Here is a 20,156-nt window from a genome sequence, read left to right as displayed (position 1 = left end):
AGGAAGCAGGCTTCCTGCTGAGCAGAGAGACAGATGCGGGGCTCGATCCCAGGACCCTGAGACCACGACCTGAGCCGAAGGCAGCGGCTTAACCCACTGAGCCACCCAGGCGCCCCTTTTTTTTTTTTTTTTTTAAAGAATCCCCATTCCACTTTGTGATTGTATTTTATTTTTTATTTTGAGGGGCGTGGGTAGAGGCCGAGGGGGAGAGAGACTCTTAAGAAGGCTCTATGCCCAGTCTCACAACCCTGAGATCATGATCGGAGCAGAAACCAAGAGTCAGGTGCTTAACCAACTGAGCCACCCAGGCACCCCTGTTTCCTGCTCTTCGAATAAGGGTCTCTACATTTTCATTTTGCAGTGGGCCGAACAAATTATGTAGCTTGCTTTGAAATGGCATGTGTATGGGGGTTCTGAGGTACCAGAGGAACAGAATCAAATATATATATTTCTCTAGTACATATATAAATCTGTATATTTCAAGGAATTGTTACCTGAAGCAACTTTGGGGACTGACTCGTCAAGTCTGAAATCTGTAGGACAGGCAAGCCCTCTGGCTAGAAATTCAAGCAGAAACTAAAGCTGAAGTCCATTCGGTGGAATTTCTTCCTCACATACTTTGCTCCTTTTTTTTTTTTTTTAAGATTATTTATTTATCTGAGAGATAGAAAGCAAGATACAGAGCACGAGTGAGGGGGAGGGGCAGACAGAGAGGCAGAAGCACACTCCTCACTGAGCAGGGAGCTGGACTGACCACCTCACAGGGCTCAATTCCAGGACCCTGGGATCATAACCTGAACCTAAGGCAGATGCTTAACCGATTAACCAAATGAGCCACACAGCGGCCCTAATACTTTGCTCTTAAAGGCATTCACCTGATTAGATAAGAATAATTATCCAGCTAATAATAACAGGGTAATCTCCTTAAAGTCAACAACTGTAGAATTTAATCTCCATCCCACCTACAAAATTCCTGGATTAGTGTTTGATTGAATAACTAGGTACTAGAGTCTAGCCAAGTGGACACATGAAACTAACCATTACAGCATGGGATGACATAATTTCTTAAAATATGATCTCTCTGAAGTGGAGGGCCTGAAAAGGGCAATGCTTTGAGAATTCAAGTACTGGCTAGTCCAGCATAATAATAAAGATGGCCACAGGAACTGAGAGGTGAGATTCCTTCTAGTTATACTAGTGATTAAAAGAATATCCAATAAAAATAAGAAAATGTCAAGGGCGCCTAGGTGGCTCAGTGGGTTAAGCCGCTGCCTTCGGCTCAGGTCATGATCTCAGGGCCCTGGGATCGAGTCCCACATTGGGCTCTCTGCTCAGCAGGGAGCCTGCCTCTCTGCCTAATAAATAAAATTTTAAAAATCTTAAAAAAAAAAAAAGAAAATGTCAAGACATTGAGTTCTGAGCTCAAGAAATAGGTAGAAAACCACAGAAATTCTATAACCTTAAAAAAAAATTTGATCTCTTGCAAGTGCCTGGCAAAAAAGGCCCCAGTTGAATTTTGCAAATGACAGTATTACAGCAGAACACAAAACTTCACCAAGTCTTTCTTTTTTAAGTTTTATTTATTTAGGTACTCTCCACGCCGAATGTGGTGCTCGAACTTGTGACCCCAAGATCAGGAGTCACAGGCTCTTTCAATTGCCCCTTCACCAAGTCTTATGCTGAGAGTAGGATATAAGTTGAGACTTGAGTTGGATATATTTGGATGGATTAAGGCAAAGCTGACAATCTCAAACACAAATTGCCCTGAATCTTGCAAGTAAAAACAGAACCTCTTTCTCTGACTGAGGAAATTGATTTTCCTTGTTAAAGGACTCTGTAAAATGTTGCCTAAGGCTGTGACTTTAGTAGAGGATGCCTGCTTTCCCGAAGATTCACTCCCACCTGTCCCTTCCTTTCTCCAGAAACCAGTTAATTTTTCAGGGTACCCCCCCCAGGGGAAATCTGCATTTCTGTTCCAAGAAGATATGGCTTTGCATACCAAAATAATTGCAAAACCATGCAAGTCTGTATTAATAGGAAACTGGGAAGCATGTGGGAATGGATTCTAAGAGTGTTAGAGCAATTAAGATAGAATATAACCCCAAATTGGGCACAAGTTATCAATATCAAGGCTCTGACATGAGATCTTGAATTTAGTGTTCAAATTGGAGTACCTGAGATAGCTCTAACAGTTGGCTTGATCAGTTGCCTGAAACCTCGTCTAAGCAGTGATTATTGTTGGGAAAGAAGACATCCTGATTTTAGTTCTATTTGTGATTAATTTTTAAAACATTCCTATGTAGTTTTTTTTCTAAGTAGTTTTGAAATACAGAAGTAACATGATCATTATAATACCATCCCACTAATACAAAGTTATCTAATATTTTAAAAATCAAAATCCAGGTTGGATACCCCAATCTCATTCCCTAGAAGTAGCCACTGTTAACCATTTGGTATATATTTTCCAAAAATTTTTAATGTAATGCAACTGTAAATACATACTGTTTGAGCACATTTCTAAGGCAGGATTATATGGACCAAGATTAAGAATAAATCATATACTACCAGGAATGAAAGATCAAGAGTGAAAGGAGGGTCATAGCTACAGGGGTTATACATACATCCTAAATTTTCTGGGCTGAACCTAGTTTCAGTGTCCTGCCCTGTTGTTGGACTCTTATTCAAATCATATGTCCAAAGCCTACATTTGGAGAATATAGTTATCATAATTAGGTCTCAGAAACAAGAAATGTTGGGGCGCCCAGGTGGCTCAGTTTGTTAAGCAGCTGCCTTTGGCTCAGGTCATGATTCCAGGGTCATGGGATCAAGCCCTGCCTCCAGCTCCCTGCTCAACAGAGAGCCTGCTTCTGTCTCTCTCTCTCCCTCTGCCTGCCTCTCTGCCTACTTGTGGTATCTCTCTATCTCTCTGTCTAAATAAATAAATAAAAATCTTTTTAAAAAATGAGACAGGAAACATACTTAAGCAGAGGGAGTAGGTAAGTGTGTATGTGATGAGTGAGATTAAGCAAAACGAGGCCAGGCAATGAAATGATAAACTCAGAAGAGTTTGTGCTTGATTTGTTAGGTGCTTTGGAACTACTAAGAGTATGAGAAAGGATGTAGGTTAACCAAATTCATCAGTTATGAGGCATCCCTGGGTCCAGGCCCTTTTATGACAAAAGAAATAGACCAACCTCACAAACTCCTGCACATTGAACCTCCTAAGTAGGGCTCAACAAACAAACTGTGAACTTCTGAGTAAATTTTTAATCTCTGTAAGTTTCAAAGAGGAATTCCATAAGGAGGAATCCTGAATTTTTTAAAAAAGGCTAATAGCACCCACCTCACAGGTTTAATGGAAAGAACAAATGAGAGGATATTTATGTGAAATGGGAGTTAAAATGTAAATAGTCATGGAAAAAAAGGTCATCGTTATCTCAATATTACTTTATGTAATAACTAACACTGAGTACTTACTGTATGCTACGTACCTTTCTAAAGGCTTTATGTGTATTAACTCTTGAAATTAATTAATGCAAGGCATAAAAAGCTACTCAACAGCTAATTACTGTGAAGAATCTATATTAATGATCTCATTAACTTTTCAAAGCAACTCTGTAGGAATTTACTACTAATACAGTCTCCATTTTGCAGATCAAGAAGCTGAGGGATAGAGAGGTTAAATAACTTGTACAAGATCACCTGGGAAGTGGCAGAGCTGGGATTTGAATCCAAATCCTTCAGTACTCATCATTTTGTGTGCGAATTATATGAACCAGATATCCTGCAAGTTTTATTCTGTATTCTACGTTGTGCTTGATTCTGTAATGTTCCTGTTAACAAGTAATTTATTTGGAAGTATTAAAAAGATAAGCCAAACTTATTTATTGAATGATGTCATAATACAAGCCTAAATTTCTGAGCAAGGCAGACGCTTAACCAATTGAGCCACCCCACTGTCCCCCATTCCACATTTTTATGCACAGCTATAAATCAAAATGAGACACTAGTTTGTTCTTTATAGTTAAGAGCCTGTTTTTTTTCCCTTTTTCTTTTTGATCTGTCTCTCTCTTTTTTTAAAGATTTTACTTATTTGACAGAGAGATCACAAGTAGGCATAGAGGCAAGCAGAGAGAGAGGGAAGCAGGCTCCCCAATGAGCAGAGAGCCTGATGCGGGGCTCGATCCCAGGACGCTGAGATCATGACCTGAGCTGAAGGCAGAGGCTTAACCCACTGGGCCACCCAGGCACCCCTGGATTTTCTTTAAAAAAAAATTTTTTTTTAAGATTTTATGTATTTATTTGTCAGAGAGAGAGAGAGAACACGGAAGTAGGGAAAATAGGCAGGGAGAAGCAAGCTCCCCACTGAGCAGGGAGCCCGATGTGGGACCTGATCCTAGGACCCTGGGAGTGTGACCTGAGCCAAAGGCAGCCACTCAACAACTGAGCCACCCAGGCACCCCTGGATTTTCGAATATGTGTTATGTAGCTACTCATGTTTAGACTTTCTCCACACTGCCCTTAACAGTGGGTAATAGCTGTTTTGTAACTCATAGGCCTATCAAATAAAGGTTCGAATTCTAACCTTATCTCCAAAATAAATGCAACAATAATAAATGATTCGAGGAATTGCTGATTTTGATCTCTACATTTGTTCATTTTTATAACAAACGGCTTATGGAAACCTCACAGTATTATTGTAACAGTCTCAATTTCAACAGCAATAGGTACTCAGTGACTAGTTGTTGAATGAATGATTGGATGAGTTAATTAATTCATGAATACATAAAAATGATGCCTAAACCTAGATGTGTTCTGGGGAAAAAAATAAGACAAGAAAAATTCACAGGTATAAGTAACCATGTCATTCTTCAACCACCTGAATTTCTGGACTAATAGTTGAGGTTAGGAACTCTGTTTTGCCTCTCTGTATCTACATAATTTTGCATCTCTTTAATTATATTGTGGAATGATTGTAAGCCAGCACAAAGCTCAGGGTTGTGTCGTCTGATTGGCCCACCGCACATCTGCACCCCGCGTGTTACTTAGCAACATTTCCCTGCTCCCCCTCTCCATCTCCTGTTGGGAAACCTACTCGGAGGAGGCGGAACTTGACAGGGGTGACAGAAAATCCAGTGACCAATCCTTAATGTCCAGGAATTTTCAGACACTACGGATGACTCTTGGTTTTGGATGGTGAGTTTTGTTCTTTTTTCTAGTTTTTTCTCCCCCCCCTTATTTAAGGATTAGAAGCTATATATTAGAAAGTTTGTTCCACAATGGAAGATGCAGAAGAGAAACGTGTTTGACTGGAATAGGGTTCCGTAGCACTAGGGATGCCACACCTCAATTGCTAAAGACACGGCTGTTGAGAATCATGGACACTCCCCTTCTCACACTTTGGGTTACAGTTAAGCAAGACACCACTTCATACCGGAGACTGAATTTAAATGAGCTACAACTTTTATGTAGGTCAGCAAGGCGCACGACAAGGAGAATAAATGAGTCCAAAGGAGAAAGGAATCACTTCTTTCTATGTAACTCCTTGGGTGGAAGTATATTGTGAATGGACAAAGTAAATTCTCCTTCAGAGTAATTATAATTCTACGTGGCTGAAGTATATACATCAAACCAGCCTATTGGGACAAAACTAAGATAAAATTACTGTAATGCTTTGTTCACATAATTGCTTCTTTAAAAAAATTAAGCTCTAAAATACTCAATGGAAAATAAAAGTAATAAAGTGAAGTGATTAATTACTTCCTTAAATATTGTTTTTCTTAGGAATATTATTAAGGAAAACTAAGCTTATAAGCAACAAAAAGATTGTATTCTTTTTAGGGCTTAGTGCAAGTAATACTTGGTATGAAATAGGTTATAGAAATATCAAAATGAATGGAAAACTTCCACATTTCATTTAGATATGAAACTAAACAGTACTGTGACTTCACTATTCAAAGCAGATAAAAATTAACTTGTCATACACAGTTAAACTCATAAGATATTCTAATTTTTAATTACCCAAGTGTAGAAGCAATCTATTTTCTTTCATCCACTATAATGACTATTTTCATTTTTGGTCCACCTTAAATAAGGATTTAATGACTGTAAACACTGTGACTGACTTATAAATAAAGGTATGGTTTTTAGTATCTCAGAATTTGCAAGTCATTTAAAGAGGAATCTACTTTAAAAGCACGTACTTTGGGGACGCCTGGGTGGCTTAGTAGGTTAAGCATCTGCTTTTGGCTCAGGTCATGATCCCAGGGTCCTGGGATTGAGTTCCACATCGGGCTCCTTGCCCAGCGGGAGCCTGCTTCTCTCTCTGCAGCTCCCCTGCTTGGCTCACTCTCTCACAAAAATAAAATCTCTCAAAAATAAAATTAAAATTAAAAATATGGGGCACCTGGGTGGCTCAGTGGGTTAAAGCCTCTGCCTTCGGCTAAGGTCATGATCTCAGGGTCCTGCATCAGGCTCTCTGCTCAGCAGGGAGCCTGCTTTCCCCCCCTTCTCTCTCTGCCTGCCTCTCTGCCTACTCGTGATCTCTCTCTCTCTGTCAAATAAATAAAATCTTTAAAAAAATAATAAATAAATAAATAATAAATAAAAGTGCATACTTTGTAAAAAAGGAAAAAACAGGGCGCCTGGGTGGGTCAGTTGGTTGAGCCACTGCCTTTGGCTCAGGTCATGATCCCGGACTTCCAGGATCGAGTCCCGAATCGGGCTCCCAGCTCCTTGGGGAGTCTGCTTCTCCCTCTGACCTTCTCCTCTCTCATGCTCTCTCTCACTCATTCTCTCTCAAATAAATGAATAAAATCTTAAAAATAAATAAATAAAAATAAAAAAGGAAAAAAACATGCTACTTTGTGATATGACCAGATATGAGAGTATCCATAATTATCTGATGTTTCCCTATACAAAAAGTTATCTACTCTTCTTAACAGTGTAATTTCCCTTACTTCAAATTTTTGTAATTCTATCATTCTATGGAATGAAATTCATTAGTTGAATTTATACTGAGATGTATAAATTCCTAGTTTCATGCATTTTACGTTCAGTCCTTTGAAAGGTCCTCATCTTGTGTTTACACATGGTCCTAAGGACACGACAAAATTTTGCTCGTTTGAAAACCACAATTGTGGATTTTGGTTTTCTTTTTTTTTTTTTTTAAGATTATTTATTTGAGAGTGAGAGAACAAGCGGGGGGAGCAGAGGGAGAGAGAATCTCAGACTCTGCACTCAATGCAGCGTCTGACATGGGGCTCAGTCCCAGGACCCTGCGATCACAACCTAAGCCAAGAGTTGGATGCTTAACTGACTGAGCTACCCAGGTGCCCCTTCAATTGTAGATTTTGAATAAGTAATACTAAACTGGTTCTGTTAAAGATGTGAAGATTAACCTGTATCCCTGGGGCAAATAATACATTATATGTTAGTAAAAAAATAAAAATTTAGAAAAGCTGAAAAAATGTGAAGATTAGGTACACTTATAAATATTTACCTAGGGAGGTTCTCTCTACATTCTCTGAGTACATGGCTAAAAATTCTCTGTTTTGACAATTTCTCAGGAGAGACATTCTCAAATAGAGATCTCAGTACTTTATTTGTTAAAATAAAGTTTCAACAAGGACCAAGAAAAAACTTCACAAAAAATATAACCTTACATTTTTTGAAGATTTTATTTATTTGAGGATGAGAGAGAGCACAAGACTATAAACAAGCAGGAGGAGGGGAAGGAGAGAGGGAGAAGCAGACTCCCCACTGATCATGGAGACTGGTGCAGGCCTCCATCCCAGGACCCGAAGATCATGACCCGAGCCAAAGGCAGACACTTAACCAACTGAGCCACCCAGGCACCCCAAACCTTATATTTTTTAAAAAACAAGAAAATAACTACAGGGAAATACCTTTTTTTGTTGTTGCTAAAGATTTTATTTATTCATTTAACAAAGAGAGAGACAGAGAGAGAGGGAACACAAGCAGGGAGAGTGGGAGAGGGAGACGCGGACTCGCCACTGAGCAGGGAGTCCGACATGGGGCTCAATCCCAGGACCCCAGGACCACAACATGAGCCGAAGGCAGATGCCCAAAGACTGAGCCACCCACGTGCCCCACCACAGGGAAATATCTTGAGGTAACTGGCTAGCTCAGTTGGTAGAGTATATGACTCTTAATCTCAGGGTCGTGAGTTCAAGCCCCATGTTGGGTGTGAAGCCTACTTAAAATTGAGGAAAAAAAAATTTTAAATAAGTGAAATATTTAACTGTCATGTGGAACAGTATTTTCAACATCTGATGGTGAGGACAAGAAAGTACTATTGTCCAGCAAAACATTATCAGTGCCATCAATTATGGCAGTGTACAAAGGAGAGTTTTATCTTGTTTATAGACTTTAATTTACTGAATGTATTAAAGGTACAGGTTTTTTTTTTAAGATATTTGTTTGTTTATTTATTTATTTATTTAGAGAGACTGTGCTGTGCTCCCAAGCATGGGGAGGGTCAGACAGGGAGGGAGAGAGAGAATTCCTTCCAAGCGGACTCTGTACTGAGCATGGAGCCCGAGGCAGCTCTTGGTTTCATGACTCTGAGTTCATGACCTCAGCTGAAACCAAGAGTCAGACACCGAACTGACTGAGCCACCCAGGTACCCCTTGAAGTTACAGTTTTAAACAATAACTTCCTTCATTTCAAATTCCCCATTACTTTAGAATCTGGTCTCTCTAGCAGATAAAGTCTATTTAGGTTGGTACTTCAAATTCATGGCTTTTGTGAAATTCCTTTCTTTTTTCAGATTGTTAAGAATCCTGAGATCAAGGAAATAAATGAAAAATTTCTAAAAATGTCTATGTATACTTAAAGTACTGTAATTATATGTATTAAATCTGTTAAAAAAAAAAAACAGGGGCATCTGGGTGGCTCAATTGATTGAACACCCAACTCCTGATTTCAGCTCATGTCATGATCTCAGGGTTGTGAAATTGAGCCCTGAATTGAGCTCCTCATTCAGCAGAGAAGCTACTTGGAATTCTCTTTCTCCTTCCTCCTCTCTTCTCCCCTCCAAAATGAATAAATCTTGTTAAAAAATAAAAAATAAAATAAATCTATAAAAAAACTGATAGTTAAGAATCTTGCAACCAAGATGTAATAGCTTTATTTTATAAAAGAGTGCTGAAACAACAATAAACCATAACAAATCTTACAACTTTTATTCACAAAATATGTTTGATATAATTCTAAGTCAATAAGTGGCATCGGATTATGTAGATTATTCATTGGGTTCATCTTCTTGTTTCTTCCAACATCTATCAGAACTGCTGAAGAGCAGGCTGGGTACTGAAGGGGTGATCCTTTAAGTACCTCCAAATCCCTATAACTAGAAAGACCCAGGCATCCCTTCTGTAGGACATTGTAACGAAATGTCTTTTCTTTGATAGTTTCATGTTCTCAGATAACTTAAAACATATTGGGGCGCCTGGGTGGCTCAGTGGGTTAAAGCCTCTGCCTTTGGCTCAGGTCATGATCCCAGGGTCCTGGGATCGAGCCCCGCATCGGGCTCTCTGCTCATCGGGAAGCCTGCTTCCCCCTCTCTCTCTGCCTCTTTCTCTGCCTACTTGTGATCTCTGTCTGTCAAATAAATAAATAAAATCTTAAAAAAAAATTACAGAGGACCTGTAGAATCTAGAATCCATGGTTAGAGAGGTACAAAAAGGCAGAGTCATGGGTGCCAAAAATGAACTTTTGAAAACTATTGAGTCAGGGATTTTTTGGTTACAAGAAAAAGGAAGCTATCCAAATTAACTCAAGTAAAAAGGAGATAATTAGAAGTCCCAGAGAGGAAGGGCGCCTGGGTGGCTCAGTGGGTTGAGCATCTGACTCTTGGTTTCGGCTCTAGTCATGTTCTCAGGGTCATGGGATTGAGGCAGGCATTGAGCTCCACACTCAGGGCAGAGTCAGCTTGAGATTCTATCCCTCACCCTCTGCCCCTCCCCACACTTGCACGTGCATGTGTGCATGATGTCTCTCTCTCTGTCTCTCTCTCTCTAGAATAAGATAAATCTTAAAAAAAAAAGAAGAAAAGAAAAGAAAAGAAAGAAAGAAAGAAAAAGTCCCAGAGAAGAACTCTTGTGGTTCCCAACACAAATATAGAAATGATGTAACTTGTCAGACCATTACTTTCTCTTTCTCTAGAGCTGAATGATTTCTGCTCCCTTTGGCACATCCAGGTTATGGCATATTTCTGAGGACCAGATTTCTCAGTTTATTTGCATGTATACAGCAAAAAATGACCACCCCTCCTGAGCCTACCTGAGCTTGTGGTTCTAGTTTCCTCCACAGAGTTACTGACTCAATGTCCAGGCTCAAATAATCAAGCAAAAGAACTTGACTGGGTTGGGTATTCTCCCCTCATCCAATCGGCCACAGTTCAGGAGACAGGGACTAATGGAAGTAGGGCTGCCCCTTCCAGGGACTGTGAGTTGGGCAGATTCTCTGAGAAAGGGATGTGAGCGGGGATGAAACAATTAGTATCTCAAGTTACCAGATACCAGATAGGTTGAAGTTGGACTTTCTCAGTTGTTTTTAAGTCTCCTTCAACTTGGGAGTTCAGGCTGCGGAGGGTGGAAAGGTCAAATCGTATCAGCGTATTCTTTATTACAAAATAAGGTAGGCTTTGGTTTGTGGCAGATATAGTTTGTTCTATTAAAAATGGGAAGGGGGAGGGGTGCCTAGGTGGCTCCATGGGTTAAAGACTCTGCTTTCAGCTCAGGTAATGATCTCAGGGTCCTGGGATCAAGCCCCACATCAGGCTTTCTCCTCAGTGGGGAGCCTGCTTCTCCCTCTCTCTCTGCCTGCCTTTCTGCCTACTTGTGATCTCTCTCTCTCTCTCTCTCTGTCAGATAAACAAATAAAATCTTTTTTTAAGAAAATGGAAAGGGGGAGCAATGGCTCAGTCAGTGGAGTATGTGGCTCTTCATCTCTGGGTTGTGAGTTCGAGACTCATGTTGAGTGTGCAGATTACTTAAAAATAAAATTTTTTTAAATGGATTGTATGAAAGGTTCTTGGTTCCTACCTAGCTCTCCAGCTTCCAGAATGAGTGGAAACTTGGAGTGACCAACTAAGACCTGTTTCCCGGTACCAGAACAGCTCTTATTCTCCAGCTCTAAATAAAGATATCCTAAGAGAGATCACATATTTATAGTGACAGATTATAGCTCCAATTCTTCCAGTTATTGTCTTTCTCAAATAAGGAGAATAAGCCGTGAAAAAACTTAAACACTTCTTTTTTATTTTTTAAAAAGAGTTAATTTATTTGAAAGAGAGAGTGAGTGAGAGAGAGCAAGAGAGGGCAGAAGGAGAGGGAGAAACAGTCTCCCCCACTGAGCAGGAAACCCGATGAGAAGCTGGATCCCAGGGCCCTGGGATCATGACCTGAGCCAAAGGCAGATGCTTAACTGACTGAGCCACCCAGGGGCCCCTGTCAGAGATTTCTTAATTTTTAGACTTTTTTTTTATATTTTTGTGGATCCCAAGGTAGAGCTTGAACTCACAACTCTGAGATCAAGATATGAGTCAGACACTCATAGGATATTAGATAAAGAGTCAGACACTTGACTCACTGAGCCACGCAGGAGCACCAGGGATATCTTCAAATTTAACTCCCGCCTTTTTTTCTCTTTCTGGTCAGCTAAACTATTTTTAATTTTCAAGCACTCTCTATTGTTCTTCGGACATTTTTTATTTATGTAGTATTCTGTTTTTGTCTGTTTTGTTTGTTTTGGTGGGTAGAATGATTTTTCCTACCCCTATGGTGTATACTTATGGTCTGTTTTCTTGGAAGTTTACTTCTACTGACTACAGTATTTGTTTCCTCTGGTTTCCTTTCTTTCTTGTTTACCTTGATCTCTCTCTAAATGTTGAAGGAAAGTTTTCTTCTAATACCTGATACTTGGTCATAAGCATTTAAGGACTACAAAATGGATTGTAAGCTCTTGGCTTCTGAACTTGGCTTCACCATAGAAAGGCCAAATGGAGGGTGTGTTTTGGGGGTGGTTGGTTTTTTGGGGGGATTGTTTGTTTGTGTTTTGTTTTGTTTTGTTTTGTTTTGTTTTTGAGAGATAGCACATGCATGAGGTAGGGAGATGGGGCAAAGAGAAGCAGGCTCCTTGCCTAGGACTAGATCCCACGATCCTGAGATCATAAGCCATCATCAAGAGTCAGAAGCTTAGTGAACTGAGCCACCCAGGCACCCCAAGGTTTTTCTTCTCTTAAAATGAGCCTCAAATGTGAGTATATAGAGTTCTTTGATTTAAGAGGTTATTCAGCTTCTTTAAAGTATGAGTCTCCAAACTCTGAGAAGTTTTGAGTTGCTTCCTGAAATTAGATGTTTGACCTGAGGGAGGGAGAGCATGGGGTTAATTTTTTCCTTAGAACTTAAAATTAAGGGACGCCTGGGTGGCTCAGTTGGTTAAGCAGCTGCCTTCGGCTCAGGTCATGATCCCAGCGTCCTGGGATCGAGTCCCCACATCGGGCTCCTTGCTCGGCAGGGAGCCTGCTTCTCTTTCTGCCTCTGCCTGCCTCTCTGGCTACTTGTGCTCACTCTCGCTCCTCTCTCTCTCTGACAAATAAATAAATAAAATCTTAAAAAAAAAAAGAACTTATAATTAAAAATTCAAAAGAACTTACCTCCCATAATACTTGACTTAATAATTTACCATAAGCAATAGATACAATCACTGAATTTCTGTAAATATTTTCCCTCAGTGAATGTGGGCTTTTTTATTTCAGTAATCTCTACACCCAATGTGGGGCTCAAATTTACAACGCAAGATCAAGAGTTGCATGTTTTACCATCTAAGCCAGCCCGGCATCCCAGGGGCTTTTTTATTTCAGTCTGACAGACTTTTCTGAGATAGACTGGTTGGTGGGACCCAAAAGATTAAAAACTTCTAAGAACACTTCGCCTACCTCAGCCTACCAGTGGCATGGATGGAGTTGCTACAGTCCAGAAGTAACACTTCTATGAACTCTGGAATCAGTACCTTAGACCCAGCAAGAAGGACCCTGCCCTTGCATGTCACAAATATATACCCAAAAAGCACTTATTAAATAACATCTGTGTACCTGTCACTTGAAATTCAGGGCACATTGTTGGCATACTGTGATTCATAAACTTAAATATCCACTCCTGGAAATAACGCCAATTAGAACCTAGGGAAACACTTTTTCTTATCTCTTGCCCTATGTTCACTATGCAAAAAGCAACTAAGTACAAATGCCATTAAGGTTTATGGTTTACGGTGCTGTTGACAAAGAAGAAAGACCTTTGGAATGTGCGGAGGATCTGAAGAGCAGAAACTGATAAGAGAAGAGACAAAATAATTGTCAAATTCTGCCTCTTATTGTGAATGCGATTTAGGCCTCATGAAGTATCTTTTCCTGGTGCCAAGTATCCATTTTTTTGCTTCTCTCAGGACACCAGAGATACTCACAAATTAGGGTGAAAATTCAAAGAGTTGAACATGGTGGCTGAGGAACATCTTGCAATACTGAACACTTTCATATGATCCTTCAATTTATGTAGGTGCACCTGGGTGGTTCAGTCGTTAGACTGGATCTAACTCTGGGTCTCAGGTCTGGATGTCAGGGCTGTGAGTCCAAGCCCTGTGTTGGGTGTGGAGCCTACTTTAAAAAGAAAAAAAAATTATGTGTAGGTAGGCATAGGCATAATATACAGGAAATGTGACACAGACTCTTTACATTAGTAGCAAAATGGACATGCTATACGAGAATTGCAAATAGTTTAACTTTCATAAAAAGAGTTAATGTTTCATAACTTTGTAAAAATTAAATTTAAAAACTTACCTTTAGGGGCGCCTGGGTGGCTCAGTGGGTTAAGCCGCTGCCTTCGGCTCAGGTCATGATCTCGGGGTCCTGGGATCGAGTCCCGCATCGGGCTCTCTGCTCAGCGGGGAGCCTGCTTCCTCCTCCTTCTCTCTCTACCTGCCTCTCTGCCTACTTGTGATCTCTCTCTGTCAAATAAATAAATAAAATCTTTAAAAAAAAAAACAAAAAACAAAACTTACCTTTAGGGGTGCCCAGGTGGCTCAGTTGGTCAAGAGTCTGCCTTCAGCTCCAGTGATGATCTCAGAGTTCTGGGAGGAGGGAGCCTCCTTCTCCCTCTTCCTCTGCCTGCTTCTCCCCCTGCTTGTTCTCTCTGTGTCAAATAAATAAATAAAATCTTTTTAAAATAAAAAAACAATAATAAGCCTACTGTTATAGTTGTAAACTGTTAGTAATTATAATTCATATATGTATTATCTTTAATTTTAACATAACTACACATTTTGGAAAAAAACTTTTTGTAGTATCTTAAAATAATGTTATTTTATTCAAAAAGGACTTTTGGGGCACCTAAAAGTGGCTCAGTGGGTTAAAGCCTCTGCCTTTGGCTCAGGTCATGATCTAAGGGTTCTGGGATCAAGCCTGGCATCAGGCTCTCTGCTCAGCAGGGAGCCTGCTTCCCTCTCTCTCTGCCTGCCTCTCTGCCTACTTGTGATCTCTCTCTGTGTTAAACAAATAAATAAAATCTTTTTTTAAAGAAAGGACTTTTAATTTGTGATATTTTTACCTTTAATTTATATTTTATACACATTCAGAACTTACTTTTTTAATCCTTTAGATGACAGAATGAGTACAAGTTAAGATCATACAGAAAAAGAAAACACAAAAGTGGAGCTCAAAAACAGTAAAAAAAAAAGTCTCAAAAGAAAAAATTACAAAACCTTTGAAGAGGCTATCTGCTTAAATATTTAAAAACTAAAACAAAGTGTTTATGAACCACATGAAATTTGCTAATAGCACATTACAAATTCTTTGCTTACTGAATATTTAAATACTGATGAAAACAAGAAAATTATTTTAGCATATTTGGCCAGGACAATGGCCAGTACATTGTTCATAAATGACTCAGCCCATTTCCATTAAGGTCATTGTCAATCTTTTCGTATTTTTAAGTTTATATCTGTGGTTAAAAATTTAACTCAGCCTAGGAAACACCATCACTAAATTTGACACATCAGGTATTACAGTACTGTTCCTTTCCTCAGTACTTTTGTTTCTGCATTTTGTGGTGATAGTGCTATATCTTAGCTTGTATGCAGTTCTATAATTTCCAACCCACTTTTATCACTTATAAACCCACAACAGCCTTGGGTGGTGGAACTCATGTTTATCTTAGAGAAAACCATGTTTTCAACATCACGAATGTGACAGATTTGGGACCACCAGTGGTATACTGGTAAACGTTTAATAACAGTTATGGAGAACCCTAACTGTAGAGTTTAGCAATTTCCTTGAAGTAAATGCTCCCACCGTGGCCAATTCAACCTACCTCCTTAAAGTTCTGAAAACTGAACAAATGACTCTTGCAAACAGGAAAAAGCCAGGTCTGGCACACCCCTTAGTCACTTTAAATTCAATCCAGGGTTACCTGGGGGGCCCAGATCATGCTCAGCAGGGATCCTGCTTCTCCCTCTCCCTCTGCCTGCTGCTCTGCCTACTTGTGCTCTCTCTCCTTGTGTGTCAAATAAATAAATAAATAAATATCTTAAAAAATAAATAAAATAAAATAAATTCAATCCGAAAGTTTATGAAAACTTACATATGTGCCTTGTTCTGAGATTGGGATATCAAAATAGAAGATATGGATGTGCCAATTTAGTTGGCATATTCAACCAACAACGAGGCTATTAAATGACAAATTATGTGGTCTTAATTACTTTTTTTTTAAGATTTTATTTATTTATTTGACAGGCAGCGATCACAAGTAGGCAGAGAGGCAGGCAGAGAGCGAGGAAGGAGAGCAGGCTCAGAGCAGGCTCAAAGACCTGATGTGGAGCTCGATCCCAGGGCCCTGGGACCATGACCTGAGCCGAAGGCAGAGGCTTTAACCTACTGAGCCACCCAGGCGCCCCTATGTGGTCTTACTTATAAATGCTTCTGGAGGGGCACCTGGGTGGCACAGTCGGTTGGGCCTCTAATTCTTGGGTTTGGCTCAGGTCATGATCTCGGGGTCTTGAGATCAAGCCCCCCGTTGGGCTCTGAACTCAGTAGAATTGGCCTGGGTTTCTCTCTCCCTTTCCCCCTCAAATAAATAGTTAAATCTTTTCTAAAAAGTTAGTAAATCCTTCTGGAGTTCCCAGAGGGTAGTGAGTGTGATAACAGGTAGGTTCTAAACTGGCTCTCAGTGATCCCTGACTGGCAGTATTCACACCCTTATGGAATCCACTTCCCTTCAGTGTGGGTAGAACCTGTGACGTCATTCCAATTTTCTTAACCAGTAGAATGTAACAATGGTGCAAAGCTGGTGGGATGCCACTCCGTAATTACGTTATATTAGATTGTAACTTCTGGTTTACTTGCATACCCTGTTTCTGTGTTTGGTGAAGCAAGATATGGCAAGGACCTATGGAAAGACACTGAGGCCCTCGGTCCAGTAGCTTGCAAGGACCTGAACCATGGGAATGAGGAAATAGCTCCTTTCCTAGTCAAACCTTTAGATGGGATTGCAGCACAGGGAGTATCTTGACTGTGGCCTTGTGAGGGACCCTATACAGAGAACTCAGCTAAGCCATGTGCAAACTCCTGACTCACACAAATAGTAAGATAATAAATGTGTACTGTTTTAAGCAACTAAGTTTGTGTATTTTATCAGGTACCCAGAGATAATACAGTCAGTGTGTGCTAGAGTACTATTCTAAAGAATGTTATATGGAAGTATAGTTAGTATTAGAAATTGAATAAGATTTTCATAGTGTGAAGAATTGGGGGAGGGGCTTTGAGGGAATGCTGGGAGATAAGATTAGTTTGAAAGAGCGGGATCTATTAGGAGGGCACTTAAACATTCATATTTTCAGCTAATACTGGTTGAATACATTATGCCAAATACTTTTGGGGGGGCAATGCTCTGCAGATTAAGCAAAGACAAATAAGCTTTTACATAGGTTAAAAGCTGACAGAGAGACCTGACAATTAACAAATAAGTAAATACAAGAGAACAGTAAGAATTATGCAAAGAATTAAAGCAGAGTGGTGTGTTAAGGAGTATCTATTTGGCTACTGTAGATTAGAAAGTAAGGAAAGGTGTGGCAGGCCTGGAGAAAGGCCCCCACATCTGTTCTCTCCCTGTTTCCTCTTAAGTAACAGAAGCGGCCAATTTTTGCCCAGGCAACTAGCTACCCAAGTAGGAACCCTACTTTCCAGCCTCCCTTGCAGCTAGGCGTGAACATGTGACTAAGTGTGCAAAACTGATATTGCAATTTCCAGGTCTTATTTTTATAAGAAAATTGTTTTTTCTGCACTTTCTCTTTTTCCTTTTTTTCCAGGCTGGACTATAGACAGATGTGGACGAGCTTTAATCATGTGCATGAAGATTGCACGCTGCGATAAGAACAGACTAGAATGAACCAGGGTGCCTGTATGATCTTCCAAAGCAGGGTGCCCACTCACCCTTCATCACCTCCCTGCCTCCAGATGTTATATGAAAGAGAAATAAGCTTTCATCTTTTTCTCAAGTTACTGTATTTGGGGGTCTCTTTGTTATCTTAGCTTAGCCCTACTACCACAGGTGACCTCTTAGAGGAGGGGGACATTTAAGCTAATTGCTGAGTGAAAACGATGAAAAAGTTATACAAAGTGGAGAGAGAGCATTTGAGACGAATGAAAAGGACCTAAAAAGGGAATGGTCAGTATGCCTAGGGCATAAAGAGTAAGCGAATAGTGGAGAGGGGCTTGGAGAAAAATTAGTTGAGAACCTAAAAAATAAAATAAAATAGGAGCGCCTGGGTGGCTCAGTGGCTTAAAGACTCTGCCTTTGGCTCAGGTCATGATCTCAGGGTCCTGCGATCAAGCCCCACATCGGGCTCTCTGCTCAACAGGGATCCTGCTTCCCCCTCTCTGCCTGCCTCTCTGCCTACTTGTGATCACTGTCTGTCAAATAAATAAATAAGAATCTTAAAAAATAGGGACGCCTGGGTGGCTCAGTTGGTTAAGCAGCTGCCTTCGGCTCAGGTCATGATCCCAGCGTCCTGGGATCGAGTCCCACATCGGGCTCCTTGCTCGGCAGGGAGCCTGCTTCTCCCTCTGTCTCTTCCTGCCATTCTGTCTGCCTGTGCTCACTCTCTCTCCCTCTCTCAGACAAATAAATAAAATCTTAAAAAAAAAAAAAAAAAAAAGAATCTTAAAAAATAATAATAATAAAATAAAATAATCACTCAGGCTTGCTCTGTGGTAAATCATCTGAGAGAGCCAAACATATGTTTTGGACATATTAAGTTTAGCAGAATATTCAAATGAGATTAACTGACCAACTTAGTAATTAGTACACGAGACTTTGAGCCTCAAAATGGTAACGACGCTTGAGAAAAATAATATATTTTACAAAGGACCAATCCAATTGGTAGACACTATTTAAATATCCTCTACCAAATTAACAAGGACTTACCTTGCCAAGATTCTTGGCACTTTTATATTAACTTAAATTGCATTGGGAAAAAGCATAATAGTAATTGAAAAGAAACTAATTATAAGCAATTATAAGCCAAATTGTTTACACCACAATTAGTGTTTGAGGTGGTTTAGTAGACAGATTCATTTCAATAAGCAAGCATCAAATAATTGAATAGCTTGTAAAACACAAATACTTCTTTTATCTTTATTCCAAGTATAACCACCACATTCTCTTTGAATTATTATTATCGTAAAATAAGCAACATTTACCTTTTGTCCCAATTCCCAGCTTGAGTTTGATGCTTTTAAAAACATGGCAAGAGTAGTCTATGTACCTACCACACAACATAGCTTCTTTCAACAGGTTTCATGGAGAAATGTGAGCAAATTTACGTTCTTGTAAGACAAATGCTACCCTGGAGGGAATCTAGAGTGCAAATTCAAACCACATCTTTTTCTTTAAGTTTTTCATGCTTAAAACATTATCTCATTTCACTTTCGGTTGAGGGAAGTCTTTCTCTAAGGATGATAAGGAAGTCTTTTGTGTTGTGACAATGGTACTTTTTATGTCAGGCTGGGTTTTTTTCTCCCATAATCCCGAGGAAAAAGCCGTAACTTTGTTGCCACAATTTTGCCACCTCGGGTTAAACTTTGAAAAACCACGACTTGCTAACTATTTTACAGTTGACATAGATTACTTAAGTATTACATTTATGGTTCTTTATTTATTTATTTTTTTTAATTCATGGTTCTTTAAATCACCGCTAGTGATAGGTCAGAATGCCTGTTCTATGAATTTCCAAATTCTTCTGAAGCACGTGAGATGGTATGACTGTAAATTTGTGGGGGCAGGGCACCCCTTTCAACTAGTTCATCAGTTTGAGAACATTCAAAGAAAAAAATTATCAAACAATATCAGATTATATTTAATAACCAGTTTCTAGAAATAGTTTTGCAAAATAAATTCCCACCAGTTGACCTAATCGAGCACGGAATTGCCAGTGCTTTCACGGCAGCTGCCGCACTCGACCAACTCCAGGGCTTGGCGAGCCACATGGTGGGAGGTAGGTAGAGCCGGAGCCCTCCGAGGCTGGGCGCCACGTTGCTTTTCTCTTTTTAAATGGGGAGACAACGCTTCTGGCTATTGTGTAAACGAGTCGAGAATTGCGTTTACTCGTACATCAGCTAAGGCACCAGCAGAATTAAAGTGCTTTCTAATCCGACCCTTAGCAACATGTGAGTCACGGACAAATACTGAGTTTTAATGCGTGGCTTCTTTCGCCTTGGGGGAAACGCACTTTAGAGAATGGCCAAGTACCTCAGCAATCGCGGTGAACTGCACAGGATCAAAACCACCACGCCATGCCAGCAGTGGCCACCGCCCCCGCCGAACCCCGCCAACCCTTCCTAAGGATCCACCCCTGTTCTCTGCTAATCAGTTTAACGCAGTGCGGCGCAGCCTTTCCTCACTCCCTCCCCGTTCTCTCCACCCATTCTGCATTCGACCCCAGGTTTCTAAACCCCAGCCGGACCACACAGCGCCGTCTCCCGCCTAGGGTACAGCGCGAACCCGAACCGCAGCGCGGCGGGTATCTCCCCGCGCTCCTGGCAGGCGGGCCGCCAGCCAGCCGCAACTCGCGGTTGTTGATT

This window comes from Neovison vison, chromosome 1, assembly GCF_020171115.1.
Source record: "Neovison vison isolate M4711 chromosome 1, ASM_NN_V1, whole genome shotgun sequence".
In the NCBI taxonomy this organism is placed as follows: domain Eukaryota; kingdom Metazoa; phylum Chordata; class Mammalia; order Carnivora; family Mustelidae; genus Neogale; species Neogale vison.
Note: the sequence above shows the minus strand (reverse complement) of the source record.